Source organism: Dasypus novemcinctus, chromosome 12, assembly GCF_030445035.2.
Source record: "Dasypus novemcinctus isolate mDasNov1 chromosome 12, mDasNov1.1.hap2, whole genome shotgun sequence".
Lineage (NCBI taxonomy): Eukaryota > Metazoa > Chordata > Mammalia > Cingulata > Dasypodidae > Dasypus > Dasypus novemcinctus.
The window spans coordinates 45,894,939-45,910,014 of NC_080684.1; the positions used below are offsets into that span (position 1 = coordinate 45,894,939).

General features: G+C 37.6%; 1 protein-coding gene and 1 pseudogene across 2 annotated transcripts in view; both read left to right on the forward strand.

The window, feature by feature from the left end:
• TBK1 (TANK binding kinase 1) overlaps positions 1 to 15,076 on the forward strand; it is a 90,485-nt gene that overhangs the window by 51,023 nt on the left and 24,386 nt on the right. The window lies entirely within an intron of this gene.
• On the forward strand, positions 5,936 to 11,519 carry LOC131280608 (heterogeneous nuclear ribonucleoprotein Q pseudogene; annotated as a pseudogene).

Sequence of the window (15,076 nt, forward strand, 5' to 3'; positions counted from 1 at the left end):
GGGGGCACCCCTGCATGTCAAGGCACTCCTTGCGTGCATCCGCACTGCGCATGGGCCAGCTGCACACGGGTCAAGGAGCCCAGGGTTTGAGCCGCGGACCTCCCATGTAGTAGACGGAGCCCTATCCACTGGGCCAAGTCCGCTTCCCTGTATTCTGTTTTTATTCTCTATTTCATAGATCTCTGTTCCAATCTTTGCTATTTTCTACCTTTGTTCACTTTGGGTTTAGTTAGCTTTTCTTTTTTAGATCCTTAAGTTATGAGTTTAGGTCTCTGGTTTGAGATTTTCTCTTATAATGTAAGCATCTACTGCTGTAAATTTCAGTGTGAGCATTGTGTTTGCTGCATCCCATCAGTTTTGGCATTTTGTGTTTTTATTTTCATTTGTCTCAAGATATTTCCCAATTTCATTTATGATTTCTTCTTGGACCCATTGGTTGCTCAGAAGTATGTGGTTTAATTCAACAGATTTGTCAATTTTCCATTTCTCCCTGTTACTGATTTCTAACTTCCTTCCAAAGTATTCAGAGAGGATACAGTGTATTTTAAATATTTTAAAATTTAAAATTTATTAACACTTGTTTTGTGATCTAATATGTCTTCTATCCAGGGAATGACCCATATACACTAAAGAAGAATGTGTATTTTGCTACTGTTGAGTGAAGTGTTCTACGCATACGTACTTGGTCTACTTGGTTTATAACATAGTTCAAGTCTTCCATTTCCTTACTGGTCTGTCTAGACAGTCTTATTGAAAATGGTGTATTGACGTGTTCTATTCATGTAGAACTTTTTCTCCCTTCAAATCTGTAACTATTTGCTTCATAATATTTTGGAGCTCTGCTGCTGGATGTGTATGTTTTTATACTTGTTACATGTCTGCTAGTATGTTGTCCCCTTTGTTAGTATGTTAGTTATTTGTTCCTCATAACAGTTTCTGACATAAAGGCTATTTTGTCTGATGTTACTATAGCTACCCCTGCTCTCTTTTGGTTAGTATTTGCATGGCATATTTTTTTCCATTCTTTCCCTTTCAACCTACTTGTATTTTTGAATTTAAAATGAATCTCTTGTAAATAGCATATAGTAGGGTTTGTTGTTGTTGTGTTGTTTTTTTTTAAGGAAATCTTGGTGATTGAACCCAGGCCCTCATACATGGGAAGCAGGCACTCTAACACTGAACCACATTGGCTCCCCAATGAGAGTTGGGTTTTTTGTTTGTTTGTTTTTAGAACGATCGAACTTGGGACCTCATACATGGGAAGATAGGCTCAACCACTTGAGCTACATCTGCTCCAACAGTCATGCTTTGTAATTTGTTCTGCCGATGTCTACCTTTTGACTGGAAAGTTTAACCCATTTATATTTAGCATAACTAGAGATAATTTCTTCTAACATTTTGCAGTTTGGTCTTTGTAATCTTACACCTTTTTGTCCCTTAGTTCTTGTGTTAATGCCTACTTTCCTATTTACTTGGTTTTTGCAGTGCACCGTTTGATTTCCTTATCATTTCCTTCTGCATGTACTTTTTAGATACTTTCTTTGTGGTTACAATGGAGCTTAAATTTTAAACACCTTAAAGCAGTAATACTCACGTTTGATTTGATACCAACTTGACTCCAATAATATACACATATACCCTTTCTATATCCCTCTGTCACACCTTTTTGTTGTACTTGATACATCATATGTCCCAAATCATAGATTTATCATTACACTTTGTGCATTTGCATTTTACAACTTTGTAAGAAGTAAAAAGTGGATTTATTAATATATACCAAAAAATGCCCTATAATACTACTGTCAGTTTTAATTACCCATATGGTTACCTTTCTGGGTGTCTTTATTTCTTTATGCTCTTTTTATCTGCTGTCTAGTGTCCTTTCCTTTTAGTTGAAGGAACTCCCTTTAGCATTGTTTGTTGAGGAGATCTGTTAGTGGTAGAATCCCTCAGCTTTTGTTTATTTGGGACTGTCTTTATCTCAATCTCATTTTTGAAAGACAGTCTCACCAGATATAAAATTGTAGGTTGGCAATTGTTTTCTTTCCGCTCTTGAAATATTTCATCCTATTGTCTTCTTGCCTCTGTGGTTTGTGATGAGAAATTTGCGCTTAATTTTATTGTGATTCCTTTGTACATAACACATTGTTTTCCTATTGCATCTTTCAGAACACTCCCCTTGTCCTTGGCATTCAATAGATTGACTGTTATGTGTCTTGGTGGGGGTCTATGTGGATTTATCCTGCTTGGTGTTCATTGAGCTTCTTAGATGTATATATTCATTTCTTTTTCTAAACTTGGGAAGTTTTCAGCCATTAGTTCTTTGAGTATTTTTTTTCCTGCTCCATCCTCTCTTTTTTCTCCCTCTGGGAGTCCCAAAATGCATATATATGCATACTTGATGGCATCTCATGGGTCTCTCAGGCTCTCTTCACTTTTCTACATTCCTTTTTCTTTGTGTTCTTTAGCACCCTGAATCATTTCGATTGCCTTGTCTTTGTGTTCACTGATTCTTCTCCCAGCTCCATTCTGCTATTGAAACCCTCTAGGGAATTTTTTATTTCAGTTACTGTGGTCTTTGATTCCTGTAACTCTTTTTATTCCTTTTTAAAATTTCTCTCTTCATTGAGATTCTCATATTGTTCATTCATTGTTTTCTTGGCATCCTTTACTTATTTCTTTGTGTTTACCTTTATTTCCTTGAGCATATTAAAGATCATTTTTTTAGGCCTTGTCTGAGCAAGTCGGTCCTCTTTTTTTATGGTTTCTGTATTTTTCTCTTGTTCCTTTGGATGGGCCATCCTTTCCTGTTTCTTTGTTTGTCTTGTAATCTTTTCCAGCATACTGTACATTTTTTAATCAATTTTATTGATATGTTTTTTATAATTTTTTTGTTTCCCCCTCACCCACCCCCTTCCCCGCCGCCCACTCTTCTGTTTTTGCTGTCTGTGCCCATTCGCTCTGTGATCTTCTGTCTCTGTTTCTCTTTTTGTCTCTTCTTTTCATCTTTCTCCTCTAGGATTCACCAGGATTCAATCCTGGGGACCTCTGATGTGGAGAGAGATTCCCTGTCACTTGCACCACCTCAGTTTCTGGTTTCTGTCTGCGCTTCACCTTGACTCTCCCCTTCGTCTCTCTTTCGTTGTATCTTCATCTTTGCTGCATGACTCACTTGCACGGGCACTGGCTCACTGTGTGGGCATTCAGCTCACTGCTCAGGCACTAGCTTACCACACAGGCTCATTTTCTCTTTTTCTTTTTTACCAGGAGACCTCAGGGATGGAACCCAGGTCCTCGCATATAGTAACGGAAGCCCTTATCACTTGAGCCACATCCACTTCCCTATAGATACATATTACTAAAGCAGACTCTCCGTACAAAGTGTACAGTCAGTGATACTCGGTATAATCACATAGTTGTGCATTCATTACCACTTCAGTCATTGTAAGGGCATTTTCATTATTCCAATTAAAAAAAAAAAAACTAAATATGTTTACCCCTTAATACTCACCTCTCAATCTCTATGCTTCCCCTGCTTTACACAGCTGATATTCTGTTTCCATCTTTCTAACTTATTTGTGTTTATGTTTTGTGTAGATGGAGTCTCACAATATATAGTACCTTTTGTCTAGTTTCTTTTACTTAGTATTGCTCCTTTTTTTTTTTTTATCCTTACTGGAAGATTATTAATATATTACTATATACTACTGTCCATATTTTGCTATGGTTGTATTTTTGCCTGATGTTAACATCTTGTCACATTAACGTGCATTTGTATAGTTTCAAAGTAAAACAGCTTTTTATATGCTGTATTACCCATATTCATATTTAAAATAAGGTTTCACTATACTTATACATCCCTTGTTATATTTTTAGTTTTCATTCTAGTAATGTACATGACCTTAGGCTTTCCCTTTCAGCTACTGTCTTACCCATATATTAGCACTGCTAGTTACAAACACTCTGATGTCCTTTCACCATTTCTGTTCACTTCCATAGATTTACAAATAACCTGCACAGATTAAACATCAACTTTCCAGTCTCTGACCTCATTCTATTTTCTGGTGACCTGTATTCTAGTTGTTAACTCCATGAGATCACACAATATGTTTAGTTCATAATGGTACAACCATACAATATTTGTCCTTTTGTGTCTGACTTGCTTCACTCAGTATAATGTCCTCTAGGTTTATCCATGTTATCATATGCTTCATACTTCCTTCCTTCTAGCAGTTGCATAATATTCCATCATGTGTATACACAATATTTTATCCATCAGTTGATGGACACATTGGTTGTTTCTATCTTTTGGCAATTGTGAATAATACCACTATGAACATATGTAAAGCTGTCTGTTCGTGTCACTTCTCTTAGTTCCTCTGGATGTGTAACTGGTAGTGGTATTGCCAGATCACAAGGCAAATCTGTGTTCAACTTCCTTAAAAAGGATCAGATAGTCCTCCACAGTGGCTCTACGTTCTACATTCTACATTCCTACCAACAGTGAATAAGCAGTCCTAGCTCCATATCCTTTCTGCACTTGAAGTTTTCTATCTTTTTAATAGTGACCATTCTTATAGGTGTGAAATGATATCTCTTTGTACCTTTGATTTGCATTTCTCTAATTGCTAGTGATGTTGAACATTTTTTCATGGTTTTTTTTTTTTTTGCCATTTGTATTACTTGTTTGGACAATTGTCTTTTCAACTCTTTTGCTCATTTTTTAAATGGTTTTGTCTTTTTATTATTGAGCTATAGTATCTCTTTATATATCATGGATATTAAACCTTATCAGATATATGATTTCCAAACAATTTCTCCCCTTGACTCTGCTGCTTTTTCACTCTTGACAAAGTCCTTTGAAGTGCACAAGTGTTTAATTTTGAGGGAGTCCCATTTATCTATATTTTTGTTTTGTTGCTTGTGCTCTGGGTGTAAGATCCAAGAAACCACCACCTACCAGAAGAAATGAAGATGTTTTCCTACAGTTTCTTCTAGTAGTTTTATGGTCCTTGTTTTTATATTTAGGTCTTTGATCCATTTTAAGTTGGTTCTTGTATAGAGAGTGAGATAGGGATCCTCTTTCATTCTTTTGGTTATGGATATCTAGTTAACCCAGCACCATTTGTGGAAGAGACTATTTTGTCCCTGTAATGTGACCTTGGTTGTTTAGTCATTAACCAGTTGGGGAGAGAGAGAAAGAGAGGAGGTGACTTGGCAGGGACTGGGGAACAGGACAAACAGAGAGAGCAAGAGAGGAGAGGAAAGGTAGCCACTCATGTCTGAGAGACAGCAGATGAAGCAGTAGGGGGAAAGGAGCAGGAAGGGGAAGAATGACCAAGAGAAGAGGAGGGCAGAGAGTGGTGATGATAGTAAGGGAAGAAGAGGAACTGGAGGAGGGCAGGGGCTTGAGGGAATGAGAAAAGCAAACGCAAAAGGAAAAGAAAAAAGGGGGGTGGTGGCACACAGTTAGCTCAGAGGTGAGTGAAACTGGATTGGGTTTCCTGCCAGCAGGTTTAGAACTTCAGCCACGCAGTGGAGAGAACACAGTGATCATGCGTTTCTCTCAACCAGATCCCCTCTGACAGCATTTGTCTGCTGCAGCTCAACAGTGAGGGCTAGTTTCACATAGTGATTTAGAGATCTATTTGTGGATGAACTTGTTCCTTTATTTGAGAAGGCTTGGCCTAAATAGAATCTTCATCTAATGATGGATCCACTCTCCAGTCTCAATAGAGGTTATGCATTTGTCATTTTTTGTACAAAAGCAGCAGCTCAAGAGGCTGTTAAACTGCGTAATAATCATGAAATTTGTTCTAGAAAGCATATCGGTGTCTTCATATCTGTTGCCAATAACAGGGTTTTTGTGGGTTCTATTCCTAAGAGTAAAACCAAGGAATAGATTCTTGAAGAATTTAACAAATTTCCAGAAGGACTTACAGAGATCATTTTATACTACCAACCATACAAGAAAAAAACAGGTTTTTGTTTCATTGAATATGAAGATCGCAAAATAGCTGTGCAGGAAAGGCATAGGTTAATGAGTGGTAAAGTCAAAATCTAGGAAATGTTAGAACTGTTGATTGGGCTGACCCTAGAGAAGATCCTGATCCTGGGGTTGGCAAAGGTGAACCTTCCCAATACTGTACCAGAAGATTTTAGAAAAAGCATTTAGTCAGTTTGGGAAACTAGAGTTAGTGAAGAAAATAAAAGGTTATGCTTTCATTCATTTTGATGAGCAAGATGGTACTGTCAAGGTTATGGAAGAAATGAATGGTAAAGACCTGGAGGGAGAAAATATTGAAATTGTTTTTGCAAAGCCATTAGAGAGAAAAGGAAAGAAAGAAAAGCTCAGAGGCAAGCAGCAAAGAATCAAATGTATATGATGATTACTACTATTATGGTCCACCTCATATGCCCCCTCCAACAAGAGGTCAAGGGTGTGGAGGTAGAGCTGGTTTTGGATATCTTCCAGATCATTATGGATATGAAAATTATTATTGTTGTGGATATGATTACCATAACTAACATGGCTATGAAGATGCACACTATGGTTATTAAGATTTTCTGATTGGAACTAGAGGAAGGGGTGCTGCCCCTCCCCACAGTACAGCCGGTTATTCACAAAGAGGAGATCCTGGATCAGCAGGAGGCATTTGTGGTTTAAGAGGAGGTGCCCAAGCACAAGAAACCATGGCAGGGAAAAGGGGTGGAGACAGTTGGTTACCTGTTTGATGAAGACTAACTTGCTATGTGGGATTACACCACAAGCTTACAATGGAGTAATGGTAAGGAATTTAAGCAACCTCAAATATCTCAGCTGCATAGGAGCATATTTCTGTTGCAGAAGACCTTCCTACAAAGATCATAGAATCAAATACAGGACATTGAACTAATACTTGGACTTTCATATGAATTTCTTTAATAGTTGTCTCGGAATGCAAGTTTTTAAACTACAGCTACTCTAGTTTCCAAATGTTTTCTAACAGAAATCCTTCATAACTTCTAGCATGGTATCTTAATAAAGAATAAAGTTCTTCTAAAAATAATCTGTTCTAAGTAGATTTTTCCCCCGTTTTTCACAATTAAGTATCCCTGAAATATTCTCTTGAATTTCTGTGTTAAATTTTATTGCATTGTTATGGATGAATGCCATTGTTGGTATCCTTAAATTTTCTGCTGACCAACAAGTGTATTAGTCAGCCAAAGGGGTGCTGATGCAAAATACCAGAAATCGGTTAGTTTTTATAAAGTATTTATTTTGGGTAGGAGCTTACAGATACCAGGCCATAAAGCATAAGTTACTTCCCTCACCAAAGTCTATATTCACGTGTTGGAGCAAGATGGCTGTTGACATCTGCAAGGGTTCAGGCTTCCTAGGTTCTTCTCTTCCCAGGGCTTGCTTCTTTGCAGGCTTAGGGTTCCTCTCTTCCCAGGGCTCCAGCTTAAGATTTCAGCATCAGACTCCAACATCAAAACTCAAACATCAAAAACCTCCAACTCTGTCCTTTCCCATGCCTTTAATCTGTGAGTCTCCACCCACCAAGGGGTGGGGACTGAATGCCCTACTGGCACAAGAGGTTTACCTGATTACTTAATCAAGTAAACCTCCGAATCCAATATAATCTAATATGCCCAGAGAACAAGATCAATTTACAAACATAATCCAATATTTCTTTTTGGAATTCATCAATAATATCAAACTGCTATACCAAGTGTATCATGATTGTCTGTATTTCTTTTTATAGTATTCATTTGTGGATTGTGTTCAGCTGTACATTTGCAGGTGTAATCATCAGAACTGGTTAGTCAGGCATTCCAGATAGTGATTCTTTTCAGAAATTTTTTTAAAGGGTTGGTTAACTACCTGAGTAGCAGAGGATTGAACCCTGTCTGTACTATACATAGAAAATCTCTATAGATAAAAGCAAGGCTTGTTAACTATATGAAGGTAAGATTTAATATACCAAATACAACATTCTTAGTTGCCTTTAGTTTCAAAGGCTTGTAAGCTTCTTCATTAACAAGCCTTGCTTTTGTCATATTTTGTGGCTGAAAAAGCAGCCTTGCTAATTCAGATATTCTAGTTATTTGGATGTATAATAGCTTAGCAAGATGTTACTTTTTGTTTGTTTATTTTTTCTAGGATTTACTCTTGTAAGACATCAAATGTTCAAAAAAGTATATCTGACCTTGTATGAAACACTGCATTGTCCCTTTATAAAAAGTCAAACTAAAACTACAGTTGTACAGTGTAGCCTGACATTTGGATATTTTAAAGTTTTTTCATAAGTCATAGAAAGTAGTATATGGCTGTAGTTTAGCTTTTTAGGTAAAAGGTATGTTTCACTATTTGATTCTTGCTGATCACCACAAAAATGTGAATCAGCTTTCCATTTCTTATGTAGGTTGTGATAACTTGTAGAGTATAATCATTTGTGCTAAGTTTTCAATGTTCTAAAGTACCCTGATGACAGAGAGTGTTCAGTGGTGAAGCACCCTCTATTGAAACACCTTCAAAAAATTTTTTTGCCAAGTCCTAACTTGATAGCTTAAAGTCAAGAGTGAAATTATAGTTTAATTAGGACTTGGTATAAAGAAGTCCCTTCTCCCTTTCCCCAGAGGAATACTACACATACCCAGTAGGCATCACAATGAAGATCAGAACTTACTTATGCTTAAGGTTTATCACATACCAGTTCCCCACTAAATGCAAATTTAACAAGAAAATTAGAAATGCCATGTGTTAAAAATGCTCATGGCATACAAGCATTTTGCATTCCTGCAAATAAAATTGTTTTATACTGTAAGCTGGAAACTAGTGTAATTTATTTTTGTAATAAAGTTATTTTTTTAATGTGTAATTAATATAACTGTGTTGGAATAGAAATCTTCTGGTTTAGACTTGCATACATTTCAGTGTATTTACTTTTACTTACATAATTTTAGAATAGTTGTTGCCAGTAGCTTGTGTGTTTCAAATTAATTGGTTATTTTATGTTAACTTAATAAACCATTTTAGTATGTTGTATGTCAATTACTGGGATAGCTAGGGCATAGAGTGTAATTTAAAATGTGTCAAAAAGTATTCATTGGAATGTGTGTAAATGTGCCTTGCCAGTTATTGAAACTTACCTACAAAATGAGTATGGGGCACAAAAATTAGTTCTTGGTGCTTAATGAAACTCTCTGCCACAATTTTTATACATTACCCCATGCTTTTTCTTTTTTGTCCCCCTCCTCCTCTTGTGGCTTTTTGTGTGCTGTCTGCTCTCTGTGTCCATTCACGGTATATTCTTCTGTGTCTTTCTTTATCTCCCCTCCCCCTTGTGGCTTGCTTGCTGTCTGCTCTCTCTGTCCATTCTCTGTGAGCTCTTCTGTGTTTTTGCTTGTCTCACTTTTTTTTTGTTTTGTCACCTTGTTGTGTTGACTCTCTGCAGCACCTGCAGGCCGGGTGGCTCTCCGCAATGTGCGGGTGAGCCTGCCTTCACAAGGAGGCCCCAGGACGCGAACCCAGGGCCTTCCATATGGTAGATGGGAGCCAAACTGATTGAGCCACAGCTGCTTCCTACATTCTTTTTTAAAGTACATGTCTCTCAAATCTTAGTGTTAAGTGTGAGGGCTACATAAAATATTTACATTTCATCCTAACATAATAAGTATAATATAGGTTTGTTGAAAATGGCTAAACTAAACATAGCCTTCAGTAAAATTGAATTTCAGTATAATCCTTGGTGCTGGATTTTCAAGTGCCAAGGAGTTAAATAAGCCCATGAAAGAGGTCATTGCCGTACCTATTGGCACTTTACAGTCATACCATTTTTTTTAAGAAATTACAAATTTTATTTTATTTTTTATTTATTTATTATTTACTTTTTATTTCTCTCCCCTTCCCTCCCCGCCCCCAGTTGTCTCCTCTCTATGTCCATTCGCTGTGTGTTCTTCTGTGACCCCTCTTGTCCTTTATCAGAGGCACCGGGAATCTGTGTTTCTTTTTGTTGCATCATCTTGCTGTGTCAGCTCTCCATGTGTGTGGAGCCATTCCTGGGCAGGCTGCACCTTCTTTAGCACTGGGCAGCTGTCCTTATGGGGTGCACTCCTTGCGCGTGGGACTCCCCTACACGGGGCACGGCACTCCTTGCACGCATCAGCACTGCGCATTTTTCAGCTCCACATGGGTCAAGGAGGCCCAGGGTTTGAACCGTGGACCTCCTATGTGGTAAGCAGACACCCTATCCATTGGGCCAAGTCCGCTTTCCATACCATTTTTAAGGGACACTGTCAAGGTGTTTAAGTTAATTCTCAGTATTATTTGTTGGAATTTTAGGACAAGTTTGTTCGACTTAAATAGAACTGCATTGCTTAAGTTGAAAGATGAACACTTTTGTGAGTTCACAGATGTGTTCTTAAAACATTAAAATATTGTGGAGCTGTGGATTTCCAAGACTATTCGGCATTCTTAGTTTGCGGACTTGGACTTGGGAGGGAAAACTGATATACATTGTGAAGAGTTGATGGTTATACTTAAAGAAGCCTAATGTAAACAATGGTTATGAAATTACTTAACTGTTCCTTTGAATAACTTTGAATTCAAGTCATACTTTTAAAATTTAGGTATCATTTGCACTGTTCTGATAATGGGTATAGTTTTTGAGCAGTATAATCAGAACTAAGTAGGCTAAATAGTGATTAGTGATGTAAACAGTAAGCTTTGAGAAGAAATACTAACTCGTATTTTCCAAACTTAAAATTTCTGTAGTAAAATCAGTATCAAACTCTTAGAGATCAAGGAAAATAAGCAATGCCTATAAATATGCTTTTGAATGGCCTATAAAGCAGTAATGCAGTTTATATGGAAGGTCATGAGATGAGAAATGGAAAAGCAAAAATAGCTATTTGTTTAGTAAAAATGTCAAGATGTTAAGGGTGAATGTTAACCAATGTAGGTTATTGCTATTTGTGATTTGTTTATGGGTTCTTGGCTCTGATAGCTTTGAAGAATGGACAGGGAAGCAGATGTGGCTCAAGCGATTGGACTCCTGTTTGCCATATAGGCGGTCCAGGGTTCGGTCTCCAGAGCCTCCTGGTGAAGGCAGGCTGACCCGCACGCTGAGCTGGCTCGAGTGGAGAGCTGGCCCATGCGGAGTGCTGGCCCATGCAGGAGTGCTGGCCCTTGTGGAGACCTGGTGCAGCAGGAAGAGGAGAGACACAGAGGAGAGACCATGGGAGATCCAGTAGACCAGGGAACTGAGGTAGTGCAAGAGATTGAATGCCTCTCTCCCACTCCAGAGGGTCCTCTGGTTGGTTCCCAGTGCTACCTAGAGAGAGGACTGGCAGAAATGGGAGTGCACAGTGGTGGACACAGAGAGCAGATGGTGGGGGGGAGGGCAGGGTAAATAAATAAATCTTTTTTTAAAAAAAGAATGGACAGATAACAAGCTAAAGAAAATTTTTAAAGGAAAAGAGTCTTAAATCCAAGAAATCTGAAAAGATTTCTCTTTAAAATTAAAAAAAATAAAATAAAACAACAACCAACAAAAAAACAAGTTACCAAACCAAAACAAATGTAAGATTTTGTTTCTGCAGACTATTTGGCAATGGAACGTGATATAAATTTAGTATATCAATTTTCAGAATGTTGCTTTGAAAAAAATTGTTATATATTCTTCCAAACATATGCTTTGTATGGAAGATTTTCAGCATTGCAGCTGAATCATGTTAGAATTGAAGGAGAAATTGAGCACAAATAGAGCTGTTGCCCATTCATGATTACAGTTGCTATAGCATCAAGAGATATTTTCTATTGATTACTGAAAGTGTGACTTAAAAAATGTGTTTTCCTCATAATAGAACAACATAGTGGACCAATAGGGTGACCTGTTCATAAAATATTTGGAAATACTTATTTAATATCAGGCACAATCATCACATGCAGGATAGCCAAAAGTCACAGTTGATCAGAAACATAGCAAAAGATCACCATGTTATTACAGAGTATAGCATGTAGTCACTATTCTAAGGGGAGAAATTAAAAAGCTTAGAAGGGTTTCCTGTTTTTAGGAGAGGAAGCTAGCCGTAGATTAAAGTGATTGCTTGTATGCCTAAAACTTTGAAGAATACTCAACATGATCCCATTATGTATATCATAAAATTTTTTATCTCACTATAGGAATTCATGAAGAGTTTAAGTGACAATACATAAGAGGAACAGACTTGTGAAATGGTGTTCTCAGATTTGGTTTTGTAGATTTTATCTATTTTTTTTTTATTGCATTTATTTCTCTGTAGTCATTTTTATGCCTTTCTTACTGCTTGCTTTGGGGTTGGTTTACTGTTCTTTTTCTAGTTCCTATAGTTGTTCAGTTAGAGCTTTGATTTCAGTTCTTCTTTTTTTAATAATAGGCTTTCAGGGCTATAAATTTCCCTTTCAGTACTGCTTTTGCTGTATCCTATAAGATTTTATAAGTTGTGTTCTTGTTTTTATTCATCTTGAGATATTTAGTAATTTTTCTTACAGTTTCTTCTTTGACCCACTGATTGTCTAGGAGTATCTTGTTTAGCCTCCACATTTGTGAATTTTCCCTTTTCCTTTCTCTTATTGATTTCCAGCTTCATTCCATTATGATCTGGGAGGAACTTTGTATAATTTCAATCTTTTTATATTTATTGAGATCTGCTTTGTAACTCAGTATGTGGTCTATCCTGGAGCAAGATCCGTGAGCACTTGAGAATATATAACCCACTGATTTGGAATGCAACATTCTGTTTATGTCTTCTAGGTCTAGCTCATTTATCATATTGTTCGTGTTCTCTGTTTCCATGTTGATCTTCTGTTTAGTTATAACAATATAAATGGTCTATTGAAGTCTCCAGCTATTATTGTAGAGATAGCTGTTTCTCCCATTTTGCCTGAGTTTGCCTCATGTATTTTGGGGCACCCTGATTAGGATCATAGATATTTATGGCTATTACTACTTCCTGGTGGATTGTTCTTTTTATTCATATATAATGGCTTTCTGCATCTCTCATAACTTTTTTGTATTTTAGGTCTGTTTTATCTGATATTAGTATAGCTACCGCTGCTCTTTTTTGGTTACTGTTTACGTCAAATATCCTTTTCCACCCTTTCATTTTCAGCCCGTTTGTTTCCCTAAATCTAAGGCGAGTGAGTCTCTTGTAGATAGCATATGGATGGCACATGTTTTCTTATCCGTTCTCTCAGCCTATATATTTTGATTGGGGAGCTTAATCCATTAACATTCAATGATATTACTGTAAATGTATTATTTACTTGCACCATTTTATTCTTTGGCTTTCATACTTCATATCTTATTTTCATCTGCCTTTTTACTCTTTTGGTTTCTGCTAGACTTGCCTTCTACACTGTCCTCCAAGCCTCCCTCTCCTTTTTCTTTGGAGTTGTAAGGCTCCTTTAATGTTTCCTACAAAGCCAGACTCTTTTTTTTTTACAAAGAATCTCTTAGTTTCTGTTTATTTGCAAATATTTTAAGCTCACCTTCATATTTGAAAGATGATTTTGATGGATAAAGACTCGGCTGGCACTTTTTCTCTTTTACTACTTCAATTCTACCATACCATTGTCTACTTGCCTCTATAGTTTCTGATGAGAAATCCACACCAGGTCTTACTGGGCGTCCCTTGTATGCAGTGGTCTGCTTCTCTCTTGCTACTCTAAGAATTTTCTGTTTATCCTTTGCATTTGTCGTTCTGAGTAATATGTATCTTGGAATAGGTCTGTTTGGATTTACTCTGATTGTGGTATGCTGTGCTTCTTGGCCATGTCAATTCATTTCTTTCATGAGAATTGGGAAGTTTTCAGCCATTATTTCCTCATATAATCTTTCTGCCTGTTTTCCCTTCTTTTCTTCTGGAACTTCCATGCCATGTATGTTGTTGTGCTTTATGTTATCATTCAACTCCCTGAGCCCCTGCTCAATTTTTTTCTATTCTCTCTCTGTTCTTCCCTCCCTTCAGTTTCAGCTGTTCTGTTTTGTTTTGGGGTTTTTTTTGTATCACTTATTCTTCTGTCATTTTGATTCTCCTATTGTATGCCTCTAATGTGGTTTGAAATTGTTAATATTTTTCATTTGTTTGTTTTGGGTTTTTTTTTTAATGTACCAGGGGCCAAGGATTGAATCCAGGACCTTGTGTGTGGGAAGTGAGTGCTTAAGCACTGAGCCACATCAGTTCTCCTGAGGTGGTTTTTTATTTGTTTGTTTGTTTTGCTTGTTTGTTTTTGTTTTGTTTTGTTTGTATTTTAAGGAAGCACTGGAACCAAACCTGAGACTTCCCATGTGGGAAGCAGGCACTCAACTGCTTGAGCCACATCGACTCCCCTCTAATGTGTTTTGTTTTGTTTTTAAAGATTTATTTTATTTATTCCCCCCACATACACACCTCATTATTTGAGGCCACTGTCTGCTCTGTGTCAGCTTGTCTTCTCTTATGGAGGCACCAGAAACCGAACCCAGGACCTCCCATGTGAGAGAAAGGCATTCAGTCACTTGAGCCGCCTCAGCTCCCTGGTTTGTTGTGTCTGTAATTGTCTGTCTTCTTTGGGTCTCCTATGTTGCATCAACTGGTTGTGTCAGCTTGCTGTGCCTGTCTGCCACATCAGCTCACCTTCTCCAGGAGGCACTGGGAGCTGAACCCAGGAGCTCCCCTGTGGTAGGCGGAAGCCCGGTTGCTTGAGCCACATCCACTTCCCTCTAATGTGTTTTTTATTTCACCTAATGTGTCTTTCATTCCCATAAGCTCTGTTATTTTTCTATTCAGGTTTTCAAAATTTTTGTATACACCCAGTGTTGTCTTAATGTCCTTTATCTCTTTAGCCATATTGTCTTTCTTTGCTTTTGTTTTGTTTTTAAAGATTTTTTATTTTCCCCCCTTCCCCTCCTCCTTCCTGCTGTTTTTGCTATCTGTGTTGTCTTCTCATTTTCTCTCCTCTAGGATCACCAGAATTCGATCCTAGAGACCTCTGATGGGGTGAGAGGTTCCCTGTCAGTTGTACCACCTCAGTTCCTGGTTTCTGCTGTGTTTCATCTTGACTCTCCCC